The 27,809-nt window shown below is 52.1% G+C and overlaps 1 protein-coding gene across 2 annotated transcripts in view; it reads left to right on the plus strand.

Moving 5' to 3' along the window:
• Positions 1-18,122: 18,122 nt before the first annotated feature.
• Positions 18,123-27,809, plus strand: part of PLS3 (plastin 3) — a 43,519-nt gene continuing 33,832 nt past the window's right edge. For both annotated transcript variants that reach the window (XM_038748315.1, XM_038748314.1), the window contains exon 1: positions 18,123-18,182. The gene's annotated coding sequence lies outside the window, so the exon portion shown is untranslated. The remainder of the gene's footprint in view (positions 18,183-27,809) is intronic.

Genomic DNA, 27,809 nt, shown 5'->3' on the forward strand with positions numbered 1-27,809 from the left:
ATCCCCATTTTACAGATGAGGGAACTGAGGCACAGAGAAGTGAGCCCGCTGTTGGGTAGGGACTGTCTCTATGTGTTGCCGACTTGTACTTCCCAAGTGCTTAGTACAGTGCTCTGCACACAGTAAGCGCTCAATAAATACGATTGATTGATTGATTGAAGTGACTTGCCCGAAGTCGCACAGTTGACAAGTGGCGGAGCCGGGTTTAGAACCCATGTCCTTTGAGTCCCAAGCCCGGGCTCTTTCCACCGAGCCATGCTGCCAGCGCTTAGTCCAGTGCTCTGCACACAGCAAACGCTCAATAAATACGATTGAATGAACAGGACCTGCCACCGAAGAAAGGCCATTCTGGGCACATTGGAGGGCAGAGCCGGGCTGGCAGAGTGGGCATCGACCTCGGCCACAGGGGCCACGTGCCGGGCCGCACCCCCAGAGCTGGACACGGAGCAGCAGCAGAGGGGGTGCCCAGACCCCCCGGGCTCGAGGCAAAGTCCCCAACGGGTGCTGGGGGCACACCCCCACCTCCCCTGGACAGCTGCCCTCCGTGTACTCTCCCAAACGTATATAACTTTGACACCTGTCTACATGTTTTGTTGTCTGTCTCCCCCTTGTAGACTGTGAGCCCATTTTTGGGTATATTTTGCCAACTTGTACTTCCCAAGCGCTTAGTACAGTGCTCTGCACACAGTAAGCAAGCGCTCAATAAATACGATGGAATGAATGAATGAATACAGTGCAGTGCACACGGTAGGCGCTCATGAAATACAGTCGATTGATTGACTGATTAATCGATGGCGGCCGAGTGGAAAGTTCACGCTTCCCCGGCTGCGAACGGTGGCCAGGCGCAATGACCATCCACCGTGGCGACAGACGGGGCGGTTACGGAGTCCACGGACCATTTCCCTTCTCCGAATGGGGGCACTGGAGGCAGTGTATAGGATAAGGGAGGGAGATATGGCCTCGGATCAGCTGCGGGATCTGGGATGAAGTGCCAAACATCTCCCTTTGCTCGTCTGCGAGAAGCCGCATGGCTTAGTGGAAAGGAGTTGTGGGTTCTAATCCTGGCTCTGCCGCTTGTCAGCTATGTGACTTTGGGCACTTCGCCTTGCCTCAATTATCTCATCTGTAAAAGTGGGATTAAGACTCAGCCCCACGTGGGACAACCTGATTACCCTATATCTACCCCAGAGCTAAGAACATTGCTTGGCAAATAGTGAGCACTTAACATTGTTATTATTATTATTAAATGTGGATAAGTTGGTGGGGGCAGGGCAGGCCGGTTCCAGGACTGAGACGTTGGGCCCCCGCGGCTGCCAGCTGCCAGTCTGAGGGGCAGCAAACCCCTGCCGCAATTCCAGCCTGCGAGCCAGCCCCCCGTCCCCACCTGCTCTCCGCCAGTCTGTCCTGCCAATCTCGTCCCCTTAACAACTGGGGGCGTCCAGGAAGGGCAGGTGGCCGGTGATGTTTTGCTCTCGCCTCCCTCCCCTCCTCTCTCTCTGTCTCTGTCTCCCTCTCTGTCTCTCCCTCCCCTTCCTCTCTCTCTCTTCCCTGTCTCTCCCTCCCCATCCCTGCCTCTGACTCCCTCCCTCAATCCTGTCTGTCTCTCTGTCCCTCCCTTACCTCTTCTGTTTCTCTTTGTGTCTTCCCCCATCTTTCTTTCTGAATCTCCTGCCCCAACCTCTGCCTCAGTGTCTCCCTCCCCTATTTCTGTTTCTCTGCCTCTCTCCCTCCCCCAGCTCAATCTCTGGGCCTGTGTCTGTTGTTGTCTCTGTTCCCTGGTCTGTCTCGGCAAAGCGATCCTGATTCTGGGCTCAGAGGCGGGCGAGGGGTGGGGTTTCTGGACTTTTTCTCCTTCAGGTCAAGAGCCGTGAAAGCACGACTAATCGGAACGTGGTAGATGCAGGCCTGACTCTCCCAAAGATGTGGTGGCTAAATGACCATGGTTGCATCTCCCATTGCTAGGTGTGTCTGGGCATGTGTCTATGTGTTTCTGGGTGGGGAGTTGTGGGGTGGAAGTGTGTTTCTCTGTGTGTGTGTGTTTCTGGATGTTTATGTCGGAGTGGTGGGTTGTCCGTGGGGTGTGTCTGGATGTGTATAGGATAATGGAGGGAGATATGGCTGTGGGAGGGGGCAGGGGTGATAAGCGTGTAAAATTCCCTCTGTGAAAAGAGCCTTGGACTGTTAACTGGAGCCTGACATTTAGGCTGCCCAGAGCTCATGCCCCATGGGTCCTCCCCTTGGCAGAAAGAGGAGAAAGTGGACTTGGGGGCCACCCGGACCCTGGGCTCCTCACCTAGTGTGGGCACTGTTGGGGGAGGACCCTTGGGAGAGGGATGAGGGGAGGGGCTTGATTGTCAGTGCCATGTTGCATCCGTGCAGATAGGAAAATAGCCTCAGCATGGGTCCCGTATCCTCCGTGCCCCCCTCGCCCGCACGCCCCCTCCGCCCCTTGCACCATGGGTCCTTGGGGAGACGTTTCAGTTTACTGCCTCTTGTGTGGCCACAGCAGCTGTGTGAGAGACACCCCGCTTCTTATCCTGTGCTCAGGCCTCTCTGGGCTGGGACATTCCGGGGGTCGTGAGTCCCCCCGGGGACGGGGAGGCAGCTGCCGACACAGACCAACAGCAGGACAGACGGGAGCAGCTGCCTTGGACTGCGCGGACACAAATGTCCCCATCCCACCGCCAAAATGTGTTCCCTGCCTGCTCCCAATCAATCAATCATATTTATTGAGTGCTCACTGTGTGCAGACCATTTAACAGCTGCTTATTCTGTGTACCAAGCATTCGGGGGAATAAAATAGAAAAGAGTTGATAGACAAAAGTTCCAGGCCCACAATAAGCTTACGAGTCTAGAAGGGGAGAGACATTAATAAAACTAAATACATTGCATTACAGATATGTACATAAGTGCAGCGTGGCTCAGTGGAAAAGAGCCCGGGCTTTGGAGTCAGTGGTCATGGGTTCAGATCCCGGCTCTGCCAACTGTCAGCTGTGTGACTTTGGGCAAGTCACTTCACTTCTCTGTGCCTCAGTTCCCTCATCTGTAAAATGGGGATTGATTGTGAGCCCCCCGTGGGACAACCTGATCACCTTGTATGCCCCCAGTGCTTAGAACAGTGCTTTGCACATAGTAAGCGCTTAATAAATGCCATCATATTATTATTATAAGTGCTGAAGTTCTGAGGGAGGGGTGAATGAAGGGTACAAATCTAAGTGCAACTTGTCTATCCGCCCTTTCCTCTCCATTCAAACAGCTACTCTGCTCATCCAATCTCTCATCCTATCCCGACTGGATTACTGCATCAGCCTCCTCTCTGATCTCCCATCCTCCTGTCTCTCCCCACTTCAGTCCATACTTCACGCTGCTGCCCGGATTGTCTTTGTGCAGAAACGTTCTGGGCATGTTACTCCCCTCCTCAAAAATCTCCAGTGGCTACCAATCAACCTACGCATCAGGCAAAAACTCCTGACCCTCAGCTTCAAGGCTGTCCATCACCTCACCCCCTCCTACCTCACCTCCCTTCTCTCCTTCTCCAGCCCAGCGCACACCCTCCACTCCTCTGCCGCTAATCTCCTCACCGTGCCTCGTTCTCACCTGTCCCGCCATCGACCCCCGGTCCACGTCGTCCCCCTGGCCTGGAATGCCTTCCCTCCACACATCCACCAAGCTAGCTCTCTTTCTCCCTTCAAAACCCTACTGAGAGCTCGCCTCCTCCAGGAGGCCTTCCCAGACTGAGCCCCCTCCTTCCTCTCCCCTTCCTCCCCCTCCCCATCCCCCCTGCCTTACCTCCTTCCCTTCCCCACAGTGCCTGTGTATATGTATATATGTTTGTACGTATTTATTACTCTATTTTATTTGTACATATTCTATTTATTTAATTTTGTTAATATGTTTTGTTTTGTTGTCTGTCTCCCCCTTCTAGACTGTGAGCCCGCTGTTGGGTAGGGACCATCTCTATATGTTGCCAACTTGTACTTCCCAAGCACTTAGTACAGTGCTCTGCACACAGTAAGCGCTCAATAAATGTGATTGATTGAATAAATACGATTGAATGAATGAATGAAAGTGCAAGGGCAATGTGGAAGGGAGAGGGAGTGGGGGGAAAGAGGATGGATTTCAATAAGGCTTTGAAGGTGCAGAGAGCGATCATCTGTTGGATGTGAAGAGGGAGGGTGTTCCAGGCCAGAGGCAGGACATGGGCAAGGGATTGGTGGTGAGATAGATAATAATAATAATAATAATAACAATGGTATTTGTTAAGAGCTTACTATGTGTCAGGCACTGTACTAAGCACTGGGATGGATACAAGCAAATTGAGTTGGATGCAGTCCCTGTCCCACACAGGGCTCACAGTCTTGATCTCCATCTTACAGGTGAGGTAACTGAGGCCCAGAGAAATGAAGGGACTTGCCCAAGACCACACAGCAGACAAGTTTTGAAGCAGGGATTAGAACCCATGACCTTCTGACTCCTAGGTGCATGCTGCTCCTCTGAGATCGAGGTACAGTGACTACATTGGCATTAGAGGAGCAAATTGTGCAGGCTCGGTTGTAATACGAAATCAACAAGGAAGGACAGGAAGGGACAAGGTGATTGAGTTCTTTAAAGCCAATGGTCAAGAGTTTCTGTTCAATGTGGAGATGGAAGGGCAACCACTGCCCATTGTTGGGTAGGGACTGTATCTGTTGCCAAATTGTACTTTCCAAGTGCTTAGTACAGTGCTCTGCACACAGTAAGTGCTCAATAAATACGATTGAACGAATGAATGAACCACTGGAGGTTACTGAGGAGAGAAATGGATTGAGCATTTGCAGAAAAAGATCTGGGCAGCAGAATAAAGTATGGACTCAAGTGGGAAGAGCCAGGAGGAAGGGAGACAGGGAGGTTGATGCAGTTCAAGGCCAGATAGGAGAAGTGCTTGGATCAGCCTGATAACAATTTGGATTTGGAGATAAAAAGACAGATTTCAGCAATGTTGTGAAGGTAGAACCAACCAGATCTGAGAACAGATTGAATATGTGGGTAGAATGGGAGAAATGAGTTGAGAATAATGCCAAGGTACAGACTTGTGAGACAGGGAGGATGGTGGTGCTGTCTACAGCGATGGGTAAGTCACGTGGAGGACAAGGTTTAAGTGGAAAGATGAAGAGTTCTGTTCTGGACATGTTACATTCGAGGGATTGGTGGGACATCAAAGTATAGGTGTCCTGAAGGCATAAAGGAATGTGAGGCTGCAGAGAAGAAATAGTCAAGGTTTAGAGGTATAGAAATGAGAATCATCCACAGAGAGATGGTAGTTGAAGTCATGGGAGTGAATGATTTCTCCAAGGTTGTGGGTGTAGATGGAGAAGAGAATGAGGATCAGAACTGAGTCTTGATTGCCCAGTTAGGGGTGGGAGGTGGAAGGAGGAGTCTGAGACAGACACTTAGAATGATCATCCAGAAGGAGAGGAGGAGAAGCAGGAGAGGACAGTGTCCGCGAAACCGAGGTTGGATAATGTTTTTAGGAGAAGGGGGTGGTCCACAGTGTAGAAGGCAGCTGAGAGATCAAGGAGGATTAGGATGGATGGAGTAGAAGCTATTGAATTTGGCAAGAAGGAAATCATTGGTGACCTCTGAGAAGGCAATTTCTGTGGCATTCTCCACAGTCCTCATCTCCTCTGCCCTCTCCCTGAAGGGTGCCTGCTTTGTGGGCAGAGTTCAGTCCTGGCTGGGGTTGAGTTTCCATGCCTTGATGCCAACTGCTGAGAAGCATCGTGGTGTAGTGGATAGAGCCCAGGCCTGGGAATCAAAAGGGCATCAAAAGGGCTCCGCCACTTGTCTGCTATACGCCCTTAGGCAAATCGCTTCACTTCTCTGTGCCTCAGTTACCTCATCTGTAAAATGGGGGTTGAGACGGTGAGCCCCACATGGGACAGGGACTGTGTCCAACTCCATTTGCTTGTATCCACCCCGGGGCTTAGTGCAGTGCCTGTCACGTAGTAAGTGGTTAACTAATACCATTAGTATCATTAAACTAATGATTCATTAAAATTAATTCAAATTAATGATTAATTCTGCAGAGTCTAGAATTAAACTTCTAGACTGTGAGCCCACTGTTGGGTAGGGACCGTCTCTATATGTTGCCAACTTGTACTTCCCAAGCGCCTAGTACAGTGCTCTGCACACAGTAAGAGCTCAATAAGTACAATTGATTGATTGATTGATTGATTAAACACCACCACCCCCACCCATTCCCTGAATCAGAGCGCCAGTCTTGGACCGGGCACAAGGATCTGTCAGGAGGAGAGGACCCGATGGCCCCCCACCTGCCGACTGGCCTTCACTCCTAAGCTTGGAGATAGAGGTGGGACAGACCCTGGGCACAGCCTCTTTACTGGGGGTCTGCAGAATGCTCTGTTGTGTGCCTACTGTGGGCAGAGTACCAGGTGCCTGCTTGGTACAGAGTGCTGGGCTGGGTGCCTACTGTGGGCAGAGTACTGTGCTATGTGCCTACAGTGGGCACAGTGCCTTACCGGGTGCCTACTGTGCATGATAATGATGATGGTATTTGTTAAGTGCTTACTATGTGCCAGGCACTGTACTACAAACCTATCGGTTTGGACAGAGTCCCTGTCCCACATGGGGTTCACAGTTCCCACATGGGGTTCACAGTCTCAATCCCCATTTTACAGATGAGGTAACCGAGGCATAGAGAAGTGAAGTGACTTGCCCAAGGTCACACAGCAGATAAGTGGTGGAGCCAGAATTAGAACTCATGACCTTCTGGCCCCCAGGCCCATGCTCTGTCCACTGCGCCATTTAGTATACTGGGTGCCTATTGTATGCAGAGCACTGTACTGGCTGCCTTTTGTGTGCAGAGTGCTTTACTAAACACCTACTTCATGCAGAGCACTGAACTAGGTGCCTACGGTGTGCACAATTATAATAACACAACTGGCTCTGATGACTTCCACTGTAATCCTGATATCACATCCGACTCTCCACCCACCATTAAGAGGAAAATGCTGGAACAAAATTTTGGCCTGGGAGTGAGATGAACAAGGAGGAGGAAAGCAACATGGTCTAGTGGATAGAGCACAAGTCTGAGAGTCAGAAGGATCTGGGTTCTAGTTCCGGCTCCTCCACTAACTTGGCTGCTCTGTAACTTCAGACAAGTCGTTTCACTTCTCTGTGCCTCAGTTACCTCACTTGTAGAATGGGGATTAAGACTGGGATCCCCATGTGGGGCAGGGACTGCATTCAATCTGATTATCTTGTATCTACCCCAGCATTTAGTACAGTACCTGGCACATAGTAAGCGCTTAACAAATACCATTTAAAAAAAAAAAAAGTCCCAGATCTGTGCCGCCAGCCTGGGTGTGGAGGGATCTCACTGAAACTTGTGGGAACTCGTTTTGCAACCCGAGATAATCAGTCAGAGGAGTGGATTGAGGACAGGTGAGTTCTAGGAAAGGAATACGACCGCATCCCTACATGTTAGGACAAGGAAGGAGAGGGCATGTAAGTAGAGCTAGGTTGAATCATCTTCCCAGGTGAGTAATCAGAAGAACTGCTGGGTGGTTTCATGTTGGTGGGTCCTCTAGGATCTGGACCCTGATGGAGACCAGCTTCCTTAGGCACGAGTTTCTGAGTTTCCCATATGAGACGCCTCTGAATGAAAGTGCTGCCCAGCGGAACCAGCGTGCCGCATCCCAGTGCTTGGCATGCTCCCGAATTGTAGCCAAAGCTCCTGGGGCCTCCAAACTGTCAGGGTGGCGGAGGGCCCAAACCATCCCACTACACACTGCCCACTGGAGAGAGGTTGGCAGGGAGGGGCAGGCTGGGGCATGAAGGCCCAGCGATTCAGAGGGACATATCCAGAGACACCCAGAGGGCCGGAGGCCCAGGGAGAAGGGGCCCCTTGCCCGAGGGACGCAGCAAGTCTCAGTATAAGTTACTGGCAGGGTGGGTGTTGGGGTGGGTAAGCAAGGCTCCTCCGAGTCAGTGGCACCGTGGGCTGGGGGGTGCGCTGGCAGGAGAGAGAGCACAGCCCTCCTTTGCTGCTGGGTTCCTGGGAGTAGGTGGGAAGCCGTGCTCCTGCCCACTCCTGCCTGTGCCCAGCCACGCCTGCCCAGCCACGCTGGTGGGAGGCTCTTGTTAGCTTGCTGGGCCCACCCTGTGCCCAGGAGAACAGGGAAAGGAGCGAGGGGCTGAAGGGCTCCCTGATGCCCTGAGGATGTTTCCAAGCTGCCCCGTGGAGGGACTCTTCTAGACAGTGAGCCCACTGTTGGGTAGGGACCGTCTCTATATGTTGCCAACTTGTACTTCCCAAGTGCTTAGTACAGTGCTCTGTACACAGTAAGCACTCAATAAATATGATTGATTGATTGATTGACTCAAGCTGCACCAGTGGCAGGGGCAGCGAGATGCAGACTGGCCCATCTGATGGATCCCGACGGGACACACCCCCAGGATCCACCTGGCCACTGAAGCCACAGACCCAATCAGTGGGCTGACATAGACCCACGTAATGGGTTGGGGTAGATCTAGATAATAGGCCGGTGTAAATGCACGTAATGGGTTGGTATAGACCTCTGTAATGGGCCAGTGTACACCTATATAATTGGTTGGTGTAGGTCTAAATAATGGGCCGGTGTAGAACCAGTGAGCCCATTTCTAGACTGTGAGCCCGTTGTTGTTGGGTAGGGACCATCCCTATAGGCTGCCAACTTGTACTTCCCAAGTGCTTAGTACAGTGCTCTGCACATAGTAAGCGCTCAATAAATATGATTGAATGAATGAACCACATAATGGGCTGGTTTAGACTCACATAACGGGCCTGTGTAGATGCAGACAATGGGCAGGGGTAGACCCACATAATGGATTGCTGTATTCATTCATTCATTCAATCGTATTTGTTGAGCACTTACTGTGTGCAGAGCACTGTACTAAGCGCTTGGGAAGTACAAGTTGGCAACATATAGAGACGGTCACTATGGGATCACAGTCTAGAAGGGGGAGACAGACAAGAAAACAAAACATATTAACAAAATAAAATATATAGAATAGTAAATATGTACACGGAAAATAGAGTAATAAATTTATACAAACATATATACAGGTGCTGTGGAGAGGGGATGGCGGTAGGGCAGGGGGATGGGGAGGGGAGAGGTATGGGCGGGGGAGATGGGGAGGGGGAGAGGAATGGGGGGCTCAGTCTGGGAAGGCCTTCTGGAGGAGGTGAGCTCTCAGTAGGGCTTTGAAGGGAGGAAGAGAGCTAGCTTGGCGGATGTGCAGAGGGAGGGCATTCCAAGCCAGGGGGAGGACGTGGGCTGGGGGTCGACGGCAGGGCAGGTGAGAACGAGGCACAGTGAGGAGGTTAGCGGCAGAGGAGCAGAGGGTGCGGGCTGGGCTGGAGAAGGAAAGAAGGGAGGAGAGGTAGGAGGGGATGAGGTGATGGACAGCCTTGAAGCCGAGAGTGAGGAATTTTTGCCTGATGCGTAGTTTGATTGGTAGCCACTGGAGATTTTTGAGGAGGGGAGTAACATGCCCAGAGCATTTCTGCACAAAGATGATCCGGGCAGCGGCGTGAAGTAGAGATTTAAGTGGGGAGAGACAGGAGGATGGGAGATCAGAGAGGAGGCTGATGCAGTAATCCAGTTGGGATAGGATGGGAGATTGAACCAGTAGGGTAGCGGTTTGGATGGAGAGAAAAGGGTGGATCTTGGTGATGTTGCAGAGGTGAGAGCTGCAGTTTTTGGTGATGGATTGGATGTGAGGGGTGAATGAGAGAGCAGAGTCAAGGATGACACCAAGGCTGCGGACTTGTGAGACGGGAAGGATGGTAGTGCCATCAACAGTGATGGGAAAGTCAGGGAGAGGGCAGGATTTGGGAGGGAAGACAAGGAGTTCAATCTTGGACATATTGAGTTTTAGATGGCGGGCAGACATCCAGATGGAGATGTCTTGAAAGCAGGAGGAGACACGAGCCTGAAGGGAGGGCGAGAGAGCAGGGGAAGAGGTGTAGATTTGGGTGTCATCAGTATAGAGATGATAGTTGTAGCCGTAGGAGCGAATGAGTTCACCAAGGGACTGAGTGCAGATCCCTCATAATGGGTTGGTATACACCTAGATAATTGACTACTGAGGAACATAATGGGAGAGGGTAGACCCACATAATGGGTTGGCATATACCCACATTATGGGCTGCCATAGACCCAGACAGTATACTGGTGTAGACCCACTTAGTGACTTGATGTAGACCCGGACGATAGGTGTAGACCCACATGCTGGGTTGGTGAATACCCATGTTATGGGCTGGTGTAGAGCCAGAAAATGGACTGGAGTAGATCCACATAATGGGTGGATGTAGGCCCAGACAATGTACTGGTGTAGACCCACATACTGGCTTGGTGTAGACCAGACATTAGACTGGCGTAGACCCACACACTGGGTTGTTGAATACCCACGTTATGGGCCAGTTTAGACCCCGTTTAATGGGCTGGTGTAGATCCAGACAATGGATTGCTGTAGACCCACATAATGGGTCGGTATAGACCTAGGAAATGGATCAGTGCAGACCCAGGTAATGGGTTGTTGCTGCAGACCCAATCCGGAGAAACCAGTTGCCAAAATCTTGGCAGCAAATGAGGAGGGTAACAGCCATGTTACACAAGCAAGGGGAAGGGGAAGCATTCATTCATTCAATCGTATTTATTGAGTGCTTACTGTGTGCAGAGCACTGTACTAAGCGCTTAGTTTGGCCTAGAGGAAAGAGCACAGGCGTGGGAGTCAGAGGACCTTTGGCAAGCTACTCACTTATCTGTACCACAGTTACCACCTCTGTAAATGGGGATTAAATCCTACTCCTTTCTACTTAGACTGTGAGCTCCATGTGGGACAGGGATTGTATTCAATCTGATTAGTTTATATCTACTCCAGCATTTAGCACAATGCTTGGCAATTAGCGCTAAAAAATACCATTAAAAAAAGTGGGGAATTGAGGCAGTCTTCTGGATCATCTAGGGAAATGATCCAAACCCCAATACTGTGCAAGAAATATCCAGATAATTTGGGCCCAAAGTGTCCTGAGGCCAAAATAATCTGGATAATTGCCTGCACATGCCATATTCCTTTGTTACATCCCTAGGCCCAACCCACCAGGAAATATTTCCGGTGACTACCCCTGGGAATGTGGGGCTGGTAGAAAGGGTGGGTAGTGGGGTGAAGAGGCAGGAGAACTAGTGGAAGCAGCGTGAAAAGCTGTGTGGTTTTGTGGATAGAGCATGTGCCTGGGAGTCAGAGGGACCTAGGTTCTAATCTCTTTCCACCACTTGTCTCCTTTGGGACCTTGGGCAAGTCTCTTAATTTCTTTGGTCTCATATCTGTAAAATGGGGATTAAGACTGTGAGCCCCATGTGGGGCACAGATTGTGTCCAACCCTTTTTTTATGGTATTTGTTAAGCGCTTACTATGTGCCAGGCACTGTACTAAGCGCTGGGTAGATACAAGCTTATCAGGTTGGACACAGCCCCTGTCCCACATGGGGCTCACAGTTTTAATCCCCATTTTTCAGATGTGGCAACAGAGGCACAGAGAAGTTGTGACTTGCCCTGATTACCCTTTATCTACCCCAGCACTAAATAAAAATACCTGACATGTAGTAAGCACTTAAAAAAAATACCACTTTAAAAAAAAAATGAGACCTGGATCCAAGTTCTGGCATTGCTACCATCCCCCTCATCTTACCTCCTTCCCTTCCCCACAGCACCTGTATATATGTATATATGTTTGTACATATTTATTACTCAATTTATTTATTTTACTTGTACATATCTATTCTATTTATTTTATTTTGTTAGTATGTTTGGTTTTGTTCTCTGTCTCCCCCTTTTAGACTGTGAGCCCACTGTTGGGTAGGGACTGTCTCTATATGTTGCCAACTTGGACTTCCCAAGTGCTTACTACGGTGCTCTGCATGCAGTAAGCGCTCAATAAATACGATTGATTGCTGTGTGACCTTGGGCAAGTCACTTAGCCTCTCTGGGTTAAGTGTCCTCTTCTGTAAAATGGAGAGTGATCCCTGCTCTCCCTTCCTCTGAAGGGGCAAAGGGCAAAGACCATGCTGCCGTCTCACCCACTCCCTGGCATACCCGGCGGGGGCCCTGGGTTGCCTAGGCTGGGCTGCCCTGGCCCCTGACCTTGCTGCCCCAACTTGTTCCTCCTTTTAGACTGTGAGCCCACTGTAGGGTAGGGACTGTCTCTATATGCTGCCAACTTGTACTTCCCAAGCACTTAGTACAATGCTGTGCACACAGTAAGCGCTCAATAAATATGATTGATTGATTGATTGATTGGAGGGCAGGCCTGGGACCTGTGGAGGGAGGGATGGAGGCAGGGTAGGAGGAAGTGGGGTGTGAGGGTGGGGAAGAGGAGGTTGTGGGGCGGGAGGATGGACGGCAGAGTTCCAGGCAGGATACAGGGACCCGGGGAGGGAGGGATGGGGAGGAAGGGGGGGGAGAGACAGACAGACAGACAGACAGACAGACATACTCTCCTGGCTCTCCCAGCCCCGGGTGTAGTACCAGGCTCCACGTACAAAGAGCGGGCACTCAGCATGACTGTCTGATGGACAAGTAACTCGGTTTTTTGTTGGTTTTTTAATGGTGTGGTATTTATGGGCGCTTACTATGAATCGAGCGCTGTTCTAAACGCTGAAGCAAAGTCAGTCAAACTCAGTTGCTGGGGTAGACAATGCTCCATTCAGTTTAAATATAACAGTAACCCACAACTTGCCAAGCACCATCTAAGCACGGGAGCACTCATTCATTCATTCAATCGTATTTATTGAGCGCTTACTGTGTGCAGAGCACTGTACTAAGCACTTGGGAAGTTCAATCAATCAATCAATCAATGAATTGTATTTATTGAGCACTTACTGTGTGCAGAGCACTGTACTAAGTGCTTGGGAAGTACAAGTTGGCAACACACAGAGACAGTCCCTACCCAACAGTGGGCTCACAGTCTAAAAGGGGGAGACAGAGAACAAAACCAAACATGCCAACAAAATAAAATAAATAGAATAGATATGTACAAGTAAAATAAATAAATAAATAAATAAATAGAGTAAAAAATATGTACAAACATATATACATATACACAGGTGCTGTGGGGAAGGGAAGGAGGTAAGATGAGGGGGATGGAGAGGGGGAGGAGGGGGAGAGGAAGGAGAGGGCTCAGTCTGGGAAGGCCTCCTGGAGGAGGTGAGCTCTCAGTAGGGCTTTGAAGGGAGGAAGAGAGCTAGCTTGGCGGATGTGCATTCTAGGCCAGGGGGAGGATGTGGGCTGGGGAATAGATACAAGATACAGATACAAGATAATTGGATCCTACATGGGGCTCACAGTCTAAGTAGGAGGAAGAATAAGCATTGAATCCCCATTTTACAGATGAGGAAACTGAGGCTCAGGGAAGCCAAGTGACCTGCCCAAGGTCAAACAGCAGGCAAGAGGTGGAGCAGGGAGTAGAACCCAGGCCCTCCATCTCCCAGATCTGTGTTATTTCAGTTAGGCCCACGCTGCTTCTCAGTTGGTTAACTGATCCAGGCTCCCAGCCCTGCTCCCCACCCAAGGAGGAGAGACCCCTGATAGGTGGGAATCCAGTGCAATCACTCAGTGGTATTTATTGAGCACACACTTTGTGCTGGGCACTGTCCTAAACACTTTGGAGAGTCCAATAGAGTTAGTAGACAAGATCTCTGCCCTCAAGGAGCTTAAAATTTAGCAAGGAAACAGATACTAAGATAAACTGCAGGTAGGGAAAATGCCTGAGTATAAGGAATTCATGCATAAATTCTCCTTGGGTAGGGTGAGTACCATAATGCTTAGGGGATAACGCCCTAGTTTTTTATAGTATTTGCTAAGTGCTTACTACTTTTCAAGTGCTGTTCTAAGCATTGGGGTAGATGCAAGGTAATGAATTTGGATACAGTCTCTATCTTCCATAGGGCTCACAGGTTAAATCGGAGGGAGGAGGATTTAATCCCTATTTTACAGATGAGATAACTGAAGCCCAGAGAACTTAAGTGACTTGCCCAAGGTCACGCAGCAGAGAGGTGGCAGAGCTGGGATTAGAACCTAGCCCTTCGGACTCCCAGGCCTGTGCTCTTTCCGCTAGGCCACAGTGCCTCCTCAAGTAAGTGCATACGTGGCCCAGAATGGAGAGAAAATAGGGTGGGGAGGTGAGAGATTAGTCAAGAAAGGTTTCCTGAAGGCAATATGGTTACAGAAAGGCCTTGAGGGTGGGGAGGATAGTGGTCTGTCTGATGTGAAAAAGAAGGGAGTTTCAGGCCCGAGGGAGGGCATGAGAAAGGGGTCGATTGCAGTTGAAGACCCCGAGGGACAGTAAGTAGGTTCTGTCCGAAACAGAACTCCTTATCTTCCTACGCAAAACCTGTCCTCCCTTTGACTTTCCTGTTACTATAGACAGCACCACCATCCTTCCCTACTCACAAGCCCAAAACCTAGGGGTTATCCTCAAGTCATCTCTCTCATTCAACCCACATACTCAATTGGTCACTAAATCCTGTGATGATTTACACCATCGCTAAAATCCACCCTTTCTCTCTCCATCCAAACTGCTACTGTGTTAATGCAAGCATTTATAATAATAATAATAATAATGATGGCATTTGTTAAGCACTTACTATGTGCAAAGCACTGTTCTAAGCATTGGGGAGGATACAAGGTGATCAGGTTGTCCCACGTGGGGCTCACAGTCTTAATCCCCATTTTACAGATGAGGTAACTGAGGCACAGAGAAGTTAAATGACTTGCCCAAGTCTCACAGCTGACAATTGGCGGAAACAGAATTTGAACCCATGACATCTGACTCCCAAGCCCAGTCTCTTTCCACTGAGCCACGCTGCCTTGATCATCATCAATCGTATTTATTGAGCGCTTACTGTGTGCAGAGCACTGTACTAAGCGCTTGGGAAGTACAAATTGGCAACATATAAGACAGTCCCTACCCAACAGTGGGCTCACAGTCTAAAAGAGGGAGACAAAACCAAACATACTAACAAAATAAAATAAATAGAATAGATATGTACAAGTAAAATAAATAAATAAATAAATAATACTGCATCAGCCTCCTCACTGATCTCCCCACTTCCTGTCTCCCCCCTCTCCAGTCCATACTTCACTCTGCTGCCCAGATCATTCTTCTACAAAAACGTTCAGTCCATGTTTCCCCACTCCTCAAGAATCTCTAGTGGTTATCCTTCCACCTCCACATCAAACAGAAACTCCTTTCCCTCGACTTTAAAGCACTAAATCATCTTGCCCACTCCTAACTCACCTCGTGACTCTCTACTACAACCCAGCCCTCAGATTTCACTCTTCTAACGCCAACCTACTCAATGTACCTCCATCATATCTATCTCACCACCATCCTCTCGCCCACTTCCTGCCTCTGGCCTGGAACGCCCTCCCTCTTCATATCCAAAAGGCTATCACTCACTGCATCTTCAAAGTCTTATTTAAAAGCACATCTTCTCCAAAGGGCCTGCCCCAACTAAGCCCTCATTTCCTCTTCTTCTACTCCTTTCTGTGTCACCCGTGCATTAGGATCTGCACCCTGTATTCACCCCTCCCTCAGCCCCATAGCACATATATACGTATTCTTAATTTATTTATATTAATGACTGTCTCCCCCTCTAAACTGTAAGCTCGGTGTGACAGGGAACGTGTCTACCAGCTCTGTTATAGTGTACTCTCCCAAGTGCTTAATACAGTGCTCTGCACACAGTAAGCACTTACTAAATACAATTGATTGATTGACTGATAGGTTGGCATTAGAGGAGTGAAGTATGTGAGCTGGGGTATAGCAGAGGAGAGAGGATAGGTGAGTGGAAAGAGCTGATGGAGTCCCTAAAGCTGATGGTTAAGAGTTTCACTTTGATGTAAAGAGGAATGGACCATCATTGGAGGTTTGGGGGAGTGGGGAGATGTGCACAGAACTTTTTTCTTTTCTGAAAGTGATCCAGGCAGCCCCGTGGAGTGTGAACTGGAGAGGGGAGAGGCTAGAGGCAAGGAGGTCAGCAAATTGCAGTGGAGGCCAGATGTGACAAGTGCTTAGATCAGTGTAGTGGCACTGGAAATGTTGTGAAGGTAGAACTGATAGGATTTATTGACTAACTGAAACTACCTTCTCTGGATGCGCAAATTGATGTCCTCAACACCTCCCTCTCCGCTGAGCTCAACTCCCTCGCTCCTTTGTCCCTCTGTCAATCTCGGAACACTAACCCGCAACCTTGGATCACCTCCAGAATATGCCTTCCTCCACTCCTGTGCTCGAGCTATAATATTATTATTATTATTATTAAGCATTTACTTTGTGCCAACCACTGTGCTCTGCCCCAGGGTTGATGCAAGATCACTAGATCAGAATATCTGGTATGTACCACGGAACTGAACAGAGTGCTTGACATTTAGTAATGCTTAACAAACACCGCAATTCTTAGTACACAGTCCCTTTCCTCCTTGGAGCTCACAGTCTATGAGGGGAACACTTAGTACAGTGCTTTGCACCCAGTAAGCGCTCAATAAATATGATTGAATGAATGACTAATAGTAATAATAATGGCATTTGTTAAGCCATTACTATGTGCCAAGCACTGTTCTAAGCGTTGAGAGGAGGGGAGGAATCTTATCTCCATTATACAGATGGGGAAACTGAGCAACAACAATGATTATAATACTGATGATGATGATGATAATAATTGTGGTATTCGTTAAGCGCTATGTGCCAAGCACTGTACTAGGCACTGGGGTGGATACAAGTAATAATAATAATAGTAATAATAATAACGGGGATCCAGGGAGGTGAAATATCTTGCCCGAGGTCACTGAGTGGGCCCGGGGCACAGCTGGCACTAGAACCCAGGCTTCTTGCCTTCCAGTTCCATGCTCTAGACTGTGAGCTTGTTGTGGGCAGGGAATGTGTCTGTTATATTGTCCTCTCCCAAACGCTTAGTGCAGTTCACTGTACCCAGTAGGTGTTCAATAGATACGATTGATCGAGTGATTGATTGATTGGGCAGTACTGCAACCACGGTCAGTCATTCCCGTGCATTAGGATCTGCACCCTGTATTCACCCCTCCCTCAGCCCCATAGCATATATACATGTATTCTGAATTTATTTCTATTAATGACTGTCTCCCCCTCTAGACTGTAAGCTCGTTGTGGCAGGGAACGGGTCTACCAGCTCTGTTATAGCGTACTCTCCCAAGTGCTTAATACAGTGCTCTGCACACAGTAAGCACTTAATAAATACAATTGATTGATTGACTGATAGGTTCATCATCATCAATCGTATTTATTGAGCGCTTACTATGTGCAGGGCACCGTACTAAGCGCTTGGGAAGTACAAATTGGCAACATACAGAGACAGTCCCTACCCAACAGTGGGCTCACCGTCTAAAAGACTGTAGGTTGGCATTAGAGGAGTGAAGTATGTGAGCGGGGGTGTAGCAGAGGAGAGAGGATAGGTGGGTGGAAAGAGCTGACGGAGTCCCTAAAGCTGATGGTCAAGAGTTTCACTTGGATGTAGAGAGGAATGGACTACATTCCCAGCGGGCGAGGACTGACGGCCAGGGTGAGGTCCTGGGGCTTCGGCCAGCACACCAACCCGTCCCAGGTTTTCCGGTGGCCCTTTCGCTGGCAGGAGGCCAACTCCGGCCCCCGGCCCCCAGGCCCACTCCCCCGTCACATCCCCAGCCCCGATCCCTTTAAACCCTCCACGTGGCCGCCGAGGTGGCGGCCCGAGCCCGGGGCTGTCCCCGCCCCATCCCTCGCCCCCCGCCCCATCCCTTTAGTCCGGTCCTTTCAGTCTTCCACGTGGCCGCCGAGCGCGGCGCCCCTAGCCGGGGGGTGGGGGGTGGGGATCCCCCCTTCTCTCCCCGCACCCCCTCCTCAGCCCGGCTCGGCCCGTCCCGGCCCCTCCCGGCCCGTCCTCCTCCTCCTCCTCCTCTCCGGTTCTCCCGCCCCGCCCCGCCCCTTGTTTTTAAAGGTCCGTGGTCCAATCCCGAGTGGGCTTCGGGGCGGAGGGCGTCCCGGAGGCGGTGCGGGGCGGGGTCCCGTCGGAGTCGGAGGCCTGGAGGCGGGCGGAGCGGGGCTGGGGGCGCACGGGCCAGGCCACGGTAAGGGCCTCCGCGGGCCGGGGGGCTCCAAGGGCCGGGGGTGGGGGGCTCCAGGGGCCGGGGGGCTCGGGGTCCCGGGAGGCGGGGCGGCGGGCAGTGGGTCTGGGGGCGCGGGGGTCCGGGGAGGCCAGGCGTCAGCAGCCCCCAGCCCCACCCTGCTGTCCCACGCAGCCCCCCGAGCCCCTCCCCGACTCCGGCTTCCGGGGATTGGGGGGCGGGGGGGCTCCCGGCCCAGACCCCCGACCCTCCTCTGCCGGGACCGACGCTCTTCTCCCCTCTCAGGGGCGCCGGGGTTCCCTCCCCCGCCCCATGTGTCTCGAGGTCCTCGGGAGTTGGGAGGGTCCCCAGGGCCGAGAAGGAGTTGTGTGTGTGTGTGTGGGGGGGGTCTGTCTCGTCTGTGGTCGGAACCCCCAACCCTGGGGGTTGGGGTTTGAGAGCGGCACAATCCGCCTTCCCTCCCTCTCCTCCCCACACCTCCTCCGGGAAGCCAAACCGTTCCTTCCTCCGTGGCTGGAAGGTCCAGCCGGAGACTATTTATTTTATTTTGTTAGTATGTCTGGTTTTGTTCTCTGTCTCCCCCTTTTAGACTGTGAACCCACTGCTGGGTAGGGACTGTCTCTCTATGTTGCCAACTTGGACTTCCCAAGCGCATAGTACAGTGCTCTGCACACAGTAAGCGCTCAATAAATACGATTGATTGATTGATTGAGACCGAGGCGGGACCGGGGGGCGAGGAGTTACAGAAGCCCCTCCCCTCAATCAGTCAATCAATCGTATTTATTGAGCGCTTACTGTGTGCAGAGCAGTGTACTAAGCGCTTGGGAAATACAAGTTGGCAACATACAGAGACAGTCCCTACCCGACAGTGGGCTCACAGTCTAAAAGGGGGAGACCCCTTTTGGAGAACAAAACCAAACAGCCCGCAGAGACCCCTTCCCCCATCTCCACCCCCTCCGGTGTCCATCTCCTCTGGCTAATGGCACTCGGTGGTGCTCCCCCCACCCAGCCCTCAGTGGTTAGTGATAACTGGCGAGGACCCCCGAGGGGGTGAGGGCTGGACAGGGGAAGGCTGCTGCCCACCCAGCCGGTGTGGGACACGTGGAGGGCTTTGTTGGGGATGGGGGTCAAGCGCTGGGGGACTGGGCTAGCTTTCGTGTGAAACCAACGAGATAAACTCGCTCTCCAGAGAGCCCCCAGAAATCTAAACTCACTAGTGATGCCCCTCCGAAAGGCAGGGGGAGTCCCCCTCCTCCCTGAAATGGACTCCCGCTTGGCCCTCCTCAGGTTAGATGTGTGGCTTAGTAGAAAGAGCACGGGATTGGGAGTCAGAGGTTGTGGGTTCCAATCCCGACTCCGCCACTTGTCAGCTGTATGACTTTTTAACTTCTCTGTGCCTCAGGTCCCTCATCTGTGAAATGGGAACTAAGACTGTGAGCCCCGTGTGGGACAACCTGATTACCTTTTATCTACCACAGTGCTGGGAAGATAGTAAGCACTTAACAAATATCATTAGTATTATCATTATTATTATGTGCCTCTGTCTGATCTGTTGTTTTCCTGGTCCACAGAAGAAAAGGGCTCACATTACAGCAGGAGAGCTTGTGGTCAGACAGAAGGAAGGACTTCTCGACTATGGTTGAAACACGGGAGTGAGCAACCCAGGCATCCTGAGGAAAGTCACTGTTCCAGGAGGCCATTAGCAAGGAGTAGATAGCTAATTCCTTGTCCTGGGTGGTGGTGGTGGGCAGGGGGCTGGCCTAACTGACGTCTTAAGATCCCTCCTAGCTCCAGAATCAGGGATAGAAGCAAAACCCCTTAGTCACAGATTTGGCCCTGTACCCTTGTTCATGGGCTCTCTGCTTCTGGGGTGAGGGCTGCGGGGGCTTTGGGGAGCCCCAGTCCTGCAGGGGTGAGGGCCATGCAAGGAGCTGTTCCTGAGAGCCCAAGCAGAGATCTCTCCTAAAACAGCCCAGGGATCTAGGGGCCCCATGTACTGGCGAGACGGCGGGGTCAGGTGCTGGTTTAGTCAACGAGGGGCATATGCCAAGCGTGAGCCCCTGCTCAGTCCAGAGCGCTGTATTGAGTTCTTGGGAAAGCAGAGCAAAAGCAAGACACAGGTTCCCTGCCCTCCAGGAGCTTGCAAATTTAATAAGGGAATTAGGCAGATGATAGAAATTATTTACAAATAGTGGAGCCTGAGGAAGAAAAGGGATTCACTAGGCAGCAGCATGAATACATCAGGATGAAAGAGCAGAATAAATAATTGAATGTACGCTTGGGTATACACGTGGACAAAAGTGCTGAGCAGGGGAGTAAATACATAAGTGCAAAGGCCGGCTGTTGAGTTGGTGCTGCTCAGGATGTTGGGAGCTAACTCGGGAGGCCTTCCCAAATCAATCAATCAGTAGCATTTACAGAGCATCGACTGTTTTTGGCAAGGCACTGTATTAATCACCTGGGATAGCACGATGGACTTTGTAGGCAAGTTCCCTGCCTATGAGGACCTTGCAATCTAAGGGAGCTACCTGACAAAAAGGTAATTTACAGATGGGGGAAGTAGTGGTCAAATGGTAAAGTGTGTAAATCAGAATGTTCAAAAGTGCATTAAAGTCATGGGTGCAAAAATGCCGAGATGGTAGCTGGGAGGCTAGGGAGAAGAAAAATTAATTGGGGAAGGCTTCCTGGAGAAGGCAGGCTTTGAAGGTGGGGAGAGTTGTGATCCATCAATTGGGGAGCTAGGATGAAGGAGATCGGGGCTGGGGGCCAAAGCAGGAGCGTCAGGTGCTTAGAAGGTGAGTGGGAGAAGTGAAGAGTGTGAGCAGTGGGTGAGGAGAGGAGATATGGAAGATGAAGAGAGCAGCCCCCAGATCTGGCCTGGAAGAGCCACCGAAAAGACCGAGAGAACCCGGAGGTCAGGGTCGGTCAGCCTGCCAGACTTCCACTCTTCTTCCCTGTTTACTCTTTCATCCCTCCAGTGTATCTCTCCCAACTGCCACCTTTGCTGTCTATGCCACCTAAACGCTTGGGTAGTCACAGCTCACTGTGGCACTTAGCTCCACATCTTAATGCTATGACTCTCTCCTTCCTGCAATAATTATTAAAATATCCATCCCCCCGGCTAGATTGTCAGTTTTGAGGACAGTAGACACCAACCCTCTGGTACTCTCCCAAGCACTCAGGACAGTGCTGTGAACAGAGTAACGGTACAGTGTTGTGAACAGTCGGGTCCTGGGGAGGAGAGGCCCCAAGCCACCTGCTTTCTTGGGCTTTCCTGCTCTCCCAGATGTCTGGAAACCTGAACATGTCAGGGCTTCCCTGGAGACCCCGACAGCTGACCAACCAGCCTCCCGTGCTGGCTCCCCTCCCTACCCCCCACCACCGTGCTTTCTTGGTTGGGTCTCCATCTTGGGGGTATTTGGGAATAGCAGAACTCACCCCAGAGCTGAGGTCAGGGTTGGTTTTCAAGCCCTGAGTTACAACGATAACTGGTTAGTGTGGACCCTTCTAGACTGTGAGTCCACTGTTGGGTAGGGACTGTCTCTATATGTTGCCAACTTGTACTTCCCAAGTGCGTAGTAATAATAATAATGATGGCATTTGTTAAGCGCTTACTATGTACAAAGCACTGTTCTAAGCACAGTGCTCTGCACACAGTAAGTGCTCAATAAATACGATTGATTGATTGATTGACCCAGCTGACAGCACCCCATGGGTTGGGTGACACCAGCCCAGGCCTCAGTCACCCCAGTCTGCAAAATGGGCGTGTAAAACCCCACTACTGGGGCTCCTTCCTCTCTGGAGACAGGGCAGGGAGGCAGGGGACCCGAATCCTACCCCTTCTGCCGGACACTGGCCTCGGGCATGGAACCCAGACCCATCTAGGAGGCGGGGGCAGAGGCTTGGGTGTCCCTGCCCCCTCGGGCTTGTTAGAGCTGCCGGGGGGATGTGAGTGCTGACGAAAATCTCGGAGCAAATCAAGCCTCGAACCGCTAAGGCGGGGTTACTTGTTAGGGAGACCGGGCAGAGAAGGGTGGACGGGCAGGGCAGGTTTTTGGAGTGGCCGCGGCCGGGGGACGGTGGGGGAAGCTGGAGGGAAGGGAATGGGAGAGCAGGAGGGGCCTCTCACGGGGCCACAGCTGTCCAGGGCGGCCCGGGGCTGAGGGCCGAGACCTCAGTCCCCTGGCGCCCGGCTGGGCAGGGCCCTCGCTGGGCCTGACGTCGCAGGGCGAAGCGCCTGAGTCATGAAAACGCTCTGAATTCCTCTGACATCATCCCACTGGCATCTCCGTCGGGGTTCGCGGGCGGGACAGGGGCGGGAGGCAGCGGCGGCGGCGGCGGCGAGGCCCGGTGCCCCCTAGGCCACAAGACCTTCCCCCCCCCCCCCCCTCCCGGGGTGTGGGTCAGCTTCGACTATTGTCCAGCCGCCTCGAGCCCCGCCCTTCCGGGGAGGAGGGAGCGGATCCGGCAGCTGGAAATTTGTGCCTGGAGAGGCCCCACCGGGGCCGGGGACGGAGGCCTAAGGGGTCGGGGGTCTTCGCCCCCGAGTGACCCCGGAAAACAACTGCCAGCCTCGGGGGAGGGCCGGCGATCCCGGCTCCCGGGCAATGGTGGGGGTCTGCTGCCCCCCTACCCACCTCCCATCCCTCCCTCCCTCTCCTCGTCTCTCCTCCACCTGGCCGGAGGGGGCTTTTCCAACAAATAATGTTGGTATTTGTTAAGCGGTTACTATGTGCCAAGCACTGGGATAGATACAAGGTTATCAGGTTGTCCCACTTGGGGCTCGTCGTCTTGGTCCCCGTTTTACAGATGAGGTAACTAAGGCACGGAGAGGTTAAGTAACTTGCCCAAAGTCACACAGCTGACAAGTGGCAGAGTGGGGATTAGAACCCACGACCTCTAACTCCAAGCCCGGGCTCTTTCCACTGTGCCACACTGCTTCTCAAATGCGCCTTGGGCCCTTCCCAGACTGCTGGAGGGGCCAAGGCCGTGGCCGGGGAATAAGGATGGTGCAAGGCCGACCGTCCTCCTGGGGGAGTGGGTGGGATGGGCGAGGGGAGGTCTGGGTGTGTTGGCTCTCCTATTCCTTTGGGGCCCCTGGGATCAGAAGCTGGGGGGGCGGGGAGTGTGGAGGGTTGTAGCCTCTCTGAGGGATTGCAGCCCCTCCATGTCCATAAACCAGCCCACCTTGGTAAATCGGTGATAGTTATAGAGCATTTACTGTACTTAGGAGAGTACAGCATGGAGAAGCAACGTGGCTTAGTGGAAAGAGCAGGGACTTGGGAATCAGAGGTAGTGGGTTCTAATCCCGACTCCGCCACTTACCTGCTGTTTGACCTTGGGCAAGCTGCTTAACTTCTCTGTGGCTCAGTCACCTCATCTGTAAAATGGGGATTAAGACTGTGAGCCCCAAGTGGGACAACCTGATCACCTTGTATCCCCCTCCAGTGCTTAGAACAGTGCTTTGCACATAGTAAGCGCTTAACAAATACCATCATTATTATTATTATTACAGTACAACAGAGTGGGTAGACACAATCCCTACCCAAAGCAAGTTTACAGTTTCGTCGGGAAGATGGACATTAAAAATAAATGAGATAGGGAAGTGGCAGAGTATGAGATGAGCAGAAGTGCCATGGGGAAGGAGCCAAGTCCTTAAGGGGTGCAGACCCAAGAGCATAGGTGATGGAGGAGAGGGCAGATTCGGTGATCAGGGGAATGAGAGGTTAGACAGGGAAGGCTTCTTGGGGGAGATGTGATTTTTAGGAGGGCTTTGAATGTGGGGAGAGTGGTGATCTATTGGATATGAAGGGGGAAGGAGTGCCAGGCAGGAGAGAGGAAGTGGGCAAGGGATCAGCAGTGGGATGGCCAAGAACGGGCACAGGAAATAGGTTGGCATTAGAGGAATGAAGGGTGCATCCTGGGTCATCGTAGTAGATCAGCGAGGTAAAGTAGGACAGGAAGAGCTGTTGGAGTGCCTTAAAGCAGATGGTGAGGAGTTTCTGTTTGATGAGGAGAGGAACAGGCAACTGTTGGAGGTTTTTGAGGAGAAGGGAAAAGTGGCCTTAGCCGGGGTTTTTTTAGAAAAATGATCCGGGCTTCAGAGTGGGGTATAGACTGGAGCGGCTGATGCAGTAGTAGAGAGGGGAAGTGATGATTGCTTGGATCAGCATAGTAGCCATTTGGAGAGGAAAGGATGGGTTCTGGAGTTGTTGAGGTAGAACAGACAGAATTTGGTGACAGATTGAGTATGTGGGTTGAGAAGGATGGGTTGAGGAAAATGCCAAGGTTCTGGGCTTGTGAGACAAGTAGGGAAGGGAGGAGCCGTTGTCTACAGTGATGGGAAAGTTGTGGGGAGAGTGTTTTGTCAGGATAATGAACTGGGTACCCATTCTGTGCAGAGCACTGTATTGGGTACCTACTGTGAACAGAGTGGTAGACCGGGCACTCAAGTGTAGGGTAGTATACTGGGTGCTGCCTATGGATAGGGTGCTATTGAGGCTGGTGATGAGGTTAGCAGGTAAGGGAGCCAGAGGGAGGGGTCACGGGGTGAGAGTCAATCGAAGGAAATTCCACTGTGTTTCCGGCCGGGAGAGCCTTGGCCAGATGGATGGGAGGAGGGGATGGATAAGCCACCCTCTGAAGACCCCACTGGCTGATTGGCACTGGGGCACAGGCACCTGGTCCCAAATCTCCAAGGGCACAAAAGACCCAATTTGAGGGTGTTTTTGACTGCAAAGCATCAGCACCAGTTCCCTCCCCTACCCACCCTGCTGCCAGCAGCACCAGGGGTTGGCACCGGTGTGGACTGGACCTACACTGGGTGGACTAAACACTCAGAACCCTAAAAGACAAGTACCAGGAGGGAAGAGCATGCACTGGGGAGCAATGGGTGAAGAGAGCGGAAGGGAAGGGGAGAGCTGTGGAGAACCCTTAAGCCGACAGGCTGGAGATGCACTTTACTGCAGAGATGGATGGGGAGTCATTGGAGGATTTTGAGGAGTGGGAAGACGGGCATAGAAAGATGTTTAGGGCAGCAGAGGAAGGTATGAACTGGAGAAGCAGCTTGGCCTAGTAGATAGAGCATGAGCTGGGAGTTAGAAGGACCTGGGTTCTAATCCCAGCCCTGCTCCTTGTCTGCTGTGTGACCTTGGGGAAGTCACTTCATTTCTCTGTACCTAGTTACCTCATCTATAAAATGGGGATTAAGATTGTGAGCCCCATGGGGGACATGGATAGTGTTTAACCCGATTACCTTGTATCTGTCCCAGCACTTAATTCAATGCCTATCACATAGTAAGGCACTTAGCAAATACCATTAAAAAAAAAAAAAACTGGAGGCAAGGAGGTCAGTGAGGAGGCTGATGCCATCATTGAAACGGGATATGTGGTGCCCAGACCAGGGTGGTGGCCATTTGGGTGGAGAGGAAGGGGTGGATCTGGGGAATGCTATGGAGGAATAACTGGCAAGATTTAGAGACGGGCGGAGGGGGAGGTGAGTAGCTGGGTATCCAGAAGAGGGTGAGTAGCGATGTTGGAATTGGGTGAGGCTCCTTTGGCCCCCACGGCCTCAGGTCACCAGCCCGGGTCTCCATCGCACCTTTCTCATCTCCTGGCAAGGCTTGGGGGGGATACCTCATTACAGAGGAGAAAGCGGCAGTCCAGAGAGGCTCAGCGCCTGGCCTGAAGTCACAAAGCAGGGCAAGCTAGAGCCAGGACTGGGAATAGAGTCTCCTGACTCGCACCCCACACTCCCTTCATTCCGCACCCCGGAGAGGCTGATAAATGAGCCACAAGCTTGCCAGGACGAGGGATCACCCCTCTGTCTGTGGCTGCGCTGTGTGCAGGGCCTGGCGCTGTGGCTTGGGCGTGGGGCCGGGGGCCGACAATGGCCATTGTGTGGGGAAACAGACACTGTTGTGTGCACAGTTGATGCCCTGGAAGGGCCCAGGCATCCGGGTGACACCATCCGGGGGCACGGGTGGGGTGGGGTGGTGCCCAGGAGGTAGACTGGGGAGGAGCGGGTGGGCGGAACCCTGGGGGGGAGCGTGGGGTGGCCGAGCCTCCTGTGTGCAAGGAGCCCAGCGTTGGGCCAGTGTCCAGTGGGGATGGTGTTTGGGGTGAGGGCTCTGGGGCTCCAGGGGATGCCCCTGCCATGATTCCACATGGATGCGTGGTGGAATGGCACCCAGTGGGGTGTCGACGCTATGGTTCCAGCTTTGCCCCGTGGTCGGCAGGGCCACTGTATGTGATGCCCCTGGACCATCAGCTGGCCAGGGTTCAGGTGGGCCCCATCCAGCCCAAGAGTTGTGAGGGAGAGTGGGTGGTTGGGCAAACATGAGTTTCTATGTGTCTGCATGTCTGTGCATGTCCTCGTATGTGCATACATATCATCAATCGTATTTATTGAGTGCTTACTATGTGCAGAGCACTGTACTAAGCGCTTGGGAAGTACATATATGGGCATGAGTGTGCCTGAGCACATGTGTGTGTGGGTACAGATAAGCCCGGCTGTATATGTGCCTGCGTGTGCGTGGATTTGCAAACCTGTGTGCCTGGATTTGCATGAATGCATGTGTGCGTGGGTGTGCCTGTGCATGTTTGCACAGGTGTGCGTAAGTGGGTGTGCAGGGCTGTGTCTTTCATGTGCATATGCATGTCATGTAAATGTGAGTGGGTTCCCAGGATGGCTCCCACCTGTTTGGAGAGACTGGGTTTGGCACTTGTCATTCCTTGGGGCCTTGAGCTCTGAAGCCAGGAGGAGGGAGCAGGGGCTCAAGTGGGTACAGCACTTCCTGATGCCAGGGAGAGGGCCCTGGGCTCTGAAGCCAGGAGGAGGGAGCAGAGGCTCTGAGTGACACAGTGGCTCCTGGTGCTAGGGAGAGGGCTAGAGCATTAGCTGTGTGGGATCCTGGGAGGCGGTGTGGTGGCAGCAGGAGCCCAGGAGCTGGCAAAGCCTGATACTGAAGCTGAACCACTGGGGCCCAGCCTGGGGCTCCAGCAGGGGCTGGAGAGAGAGAGAGAGAGACAGACTCAGGGGGACCTTGGGGAGGAGCAGCAGGCAATGGAAGGCTTTTCCCAGCCCCCTCTGCTCTCCCCAGGATGTCCCTGTGGGTACCTGCTCCTCTTCCTTCCCCTGAGAGTCTGTTCTCTCCCCACTCTCTACCCCATGGTTCCCTTTCCTTCCAGCATGAGTTTCTATTTCTGTCTGCGTTGGCCGTGTCACCCAGGTCCCCTGCTGTTTTCACCGAAGCCCAATCCAGTGTTCATCTAAGCTCCTTTCCATCCCAGCATCCCAACTTCAAAATGTCCCAGCCGGCAACCTAGCGGAGGCCGGCCGGCTGGGGGAGCTGAGGCTGGTGAGGGGGTCGGGGCGGTGTCAAGGGCCTAAGGGATCTGGGGACTGAGGGATTGGAGTGTTAGGGGCGGATGCAGCTCTGAGGAATGGAAAGGCTATTGGTACCTTTCAGGAGAAGCAGCATGCCCTAATGGAAAGAGCAGAGGCCTGAGAGTCAGAGGACCTGGGTTCTAATCTCAGCTCTGCCACTTGCCCACAGCATGACCTTAGGCAAATCACTTAACTTTTCTGTGCCTTCGTTTCCTTCTCTGTAAAGTGGGGATTCAATACCT

Source organism: Tachyglossus aculeatus, chromosome 6 (genome assembly GCF_015852505.1).
Source record: "Tachyglossus aculeatus isolate mTacAcu1 chromosome 6, mTacAcu1.pri, whole genome shotgun sequence".
Lineage (NCBI taxonomy): Eukaryota > Metazoa > Chordata > Mammalia > Monotremata > Tachyglossidae > Tachyglossus > Tachyglossus aculeatus.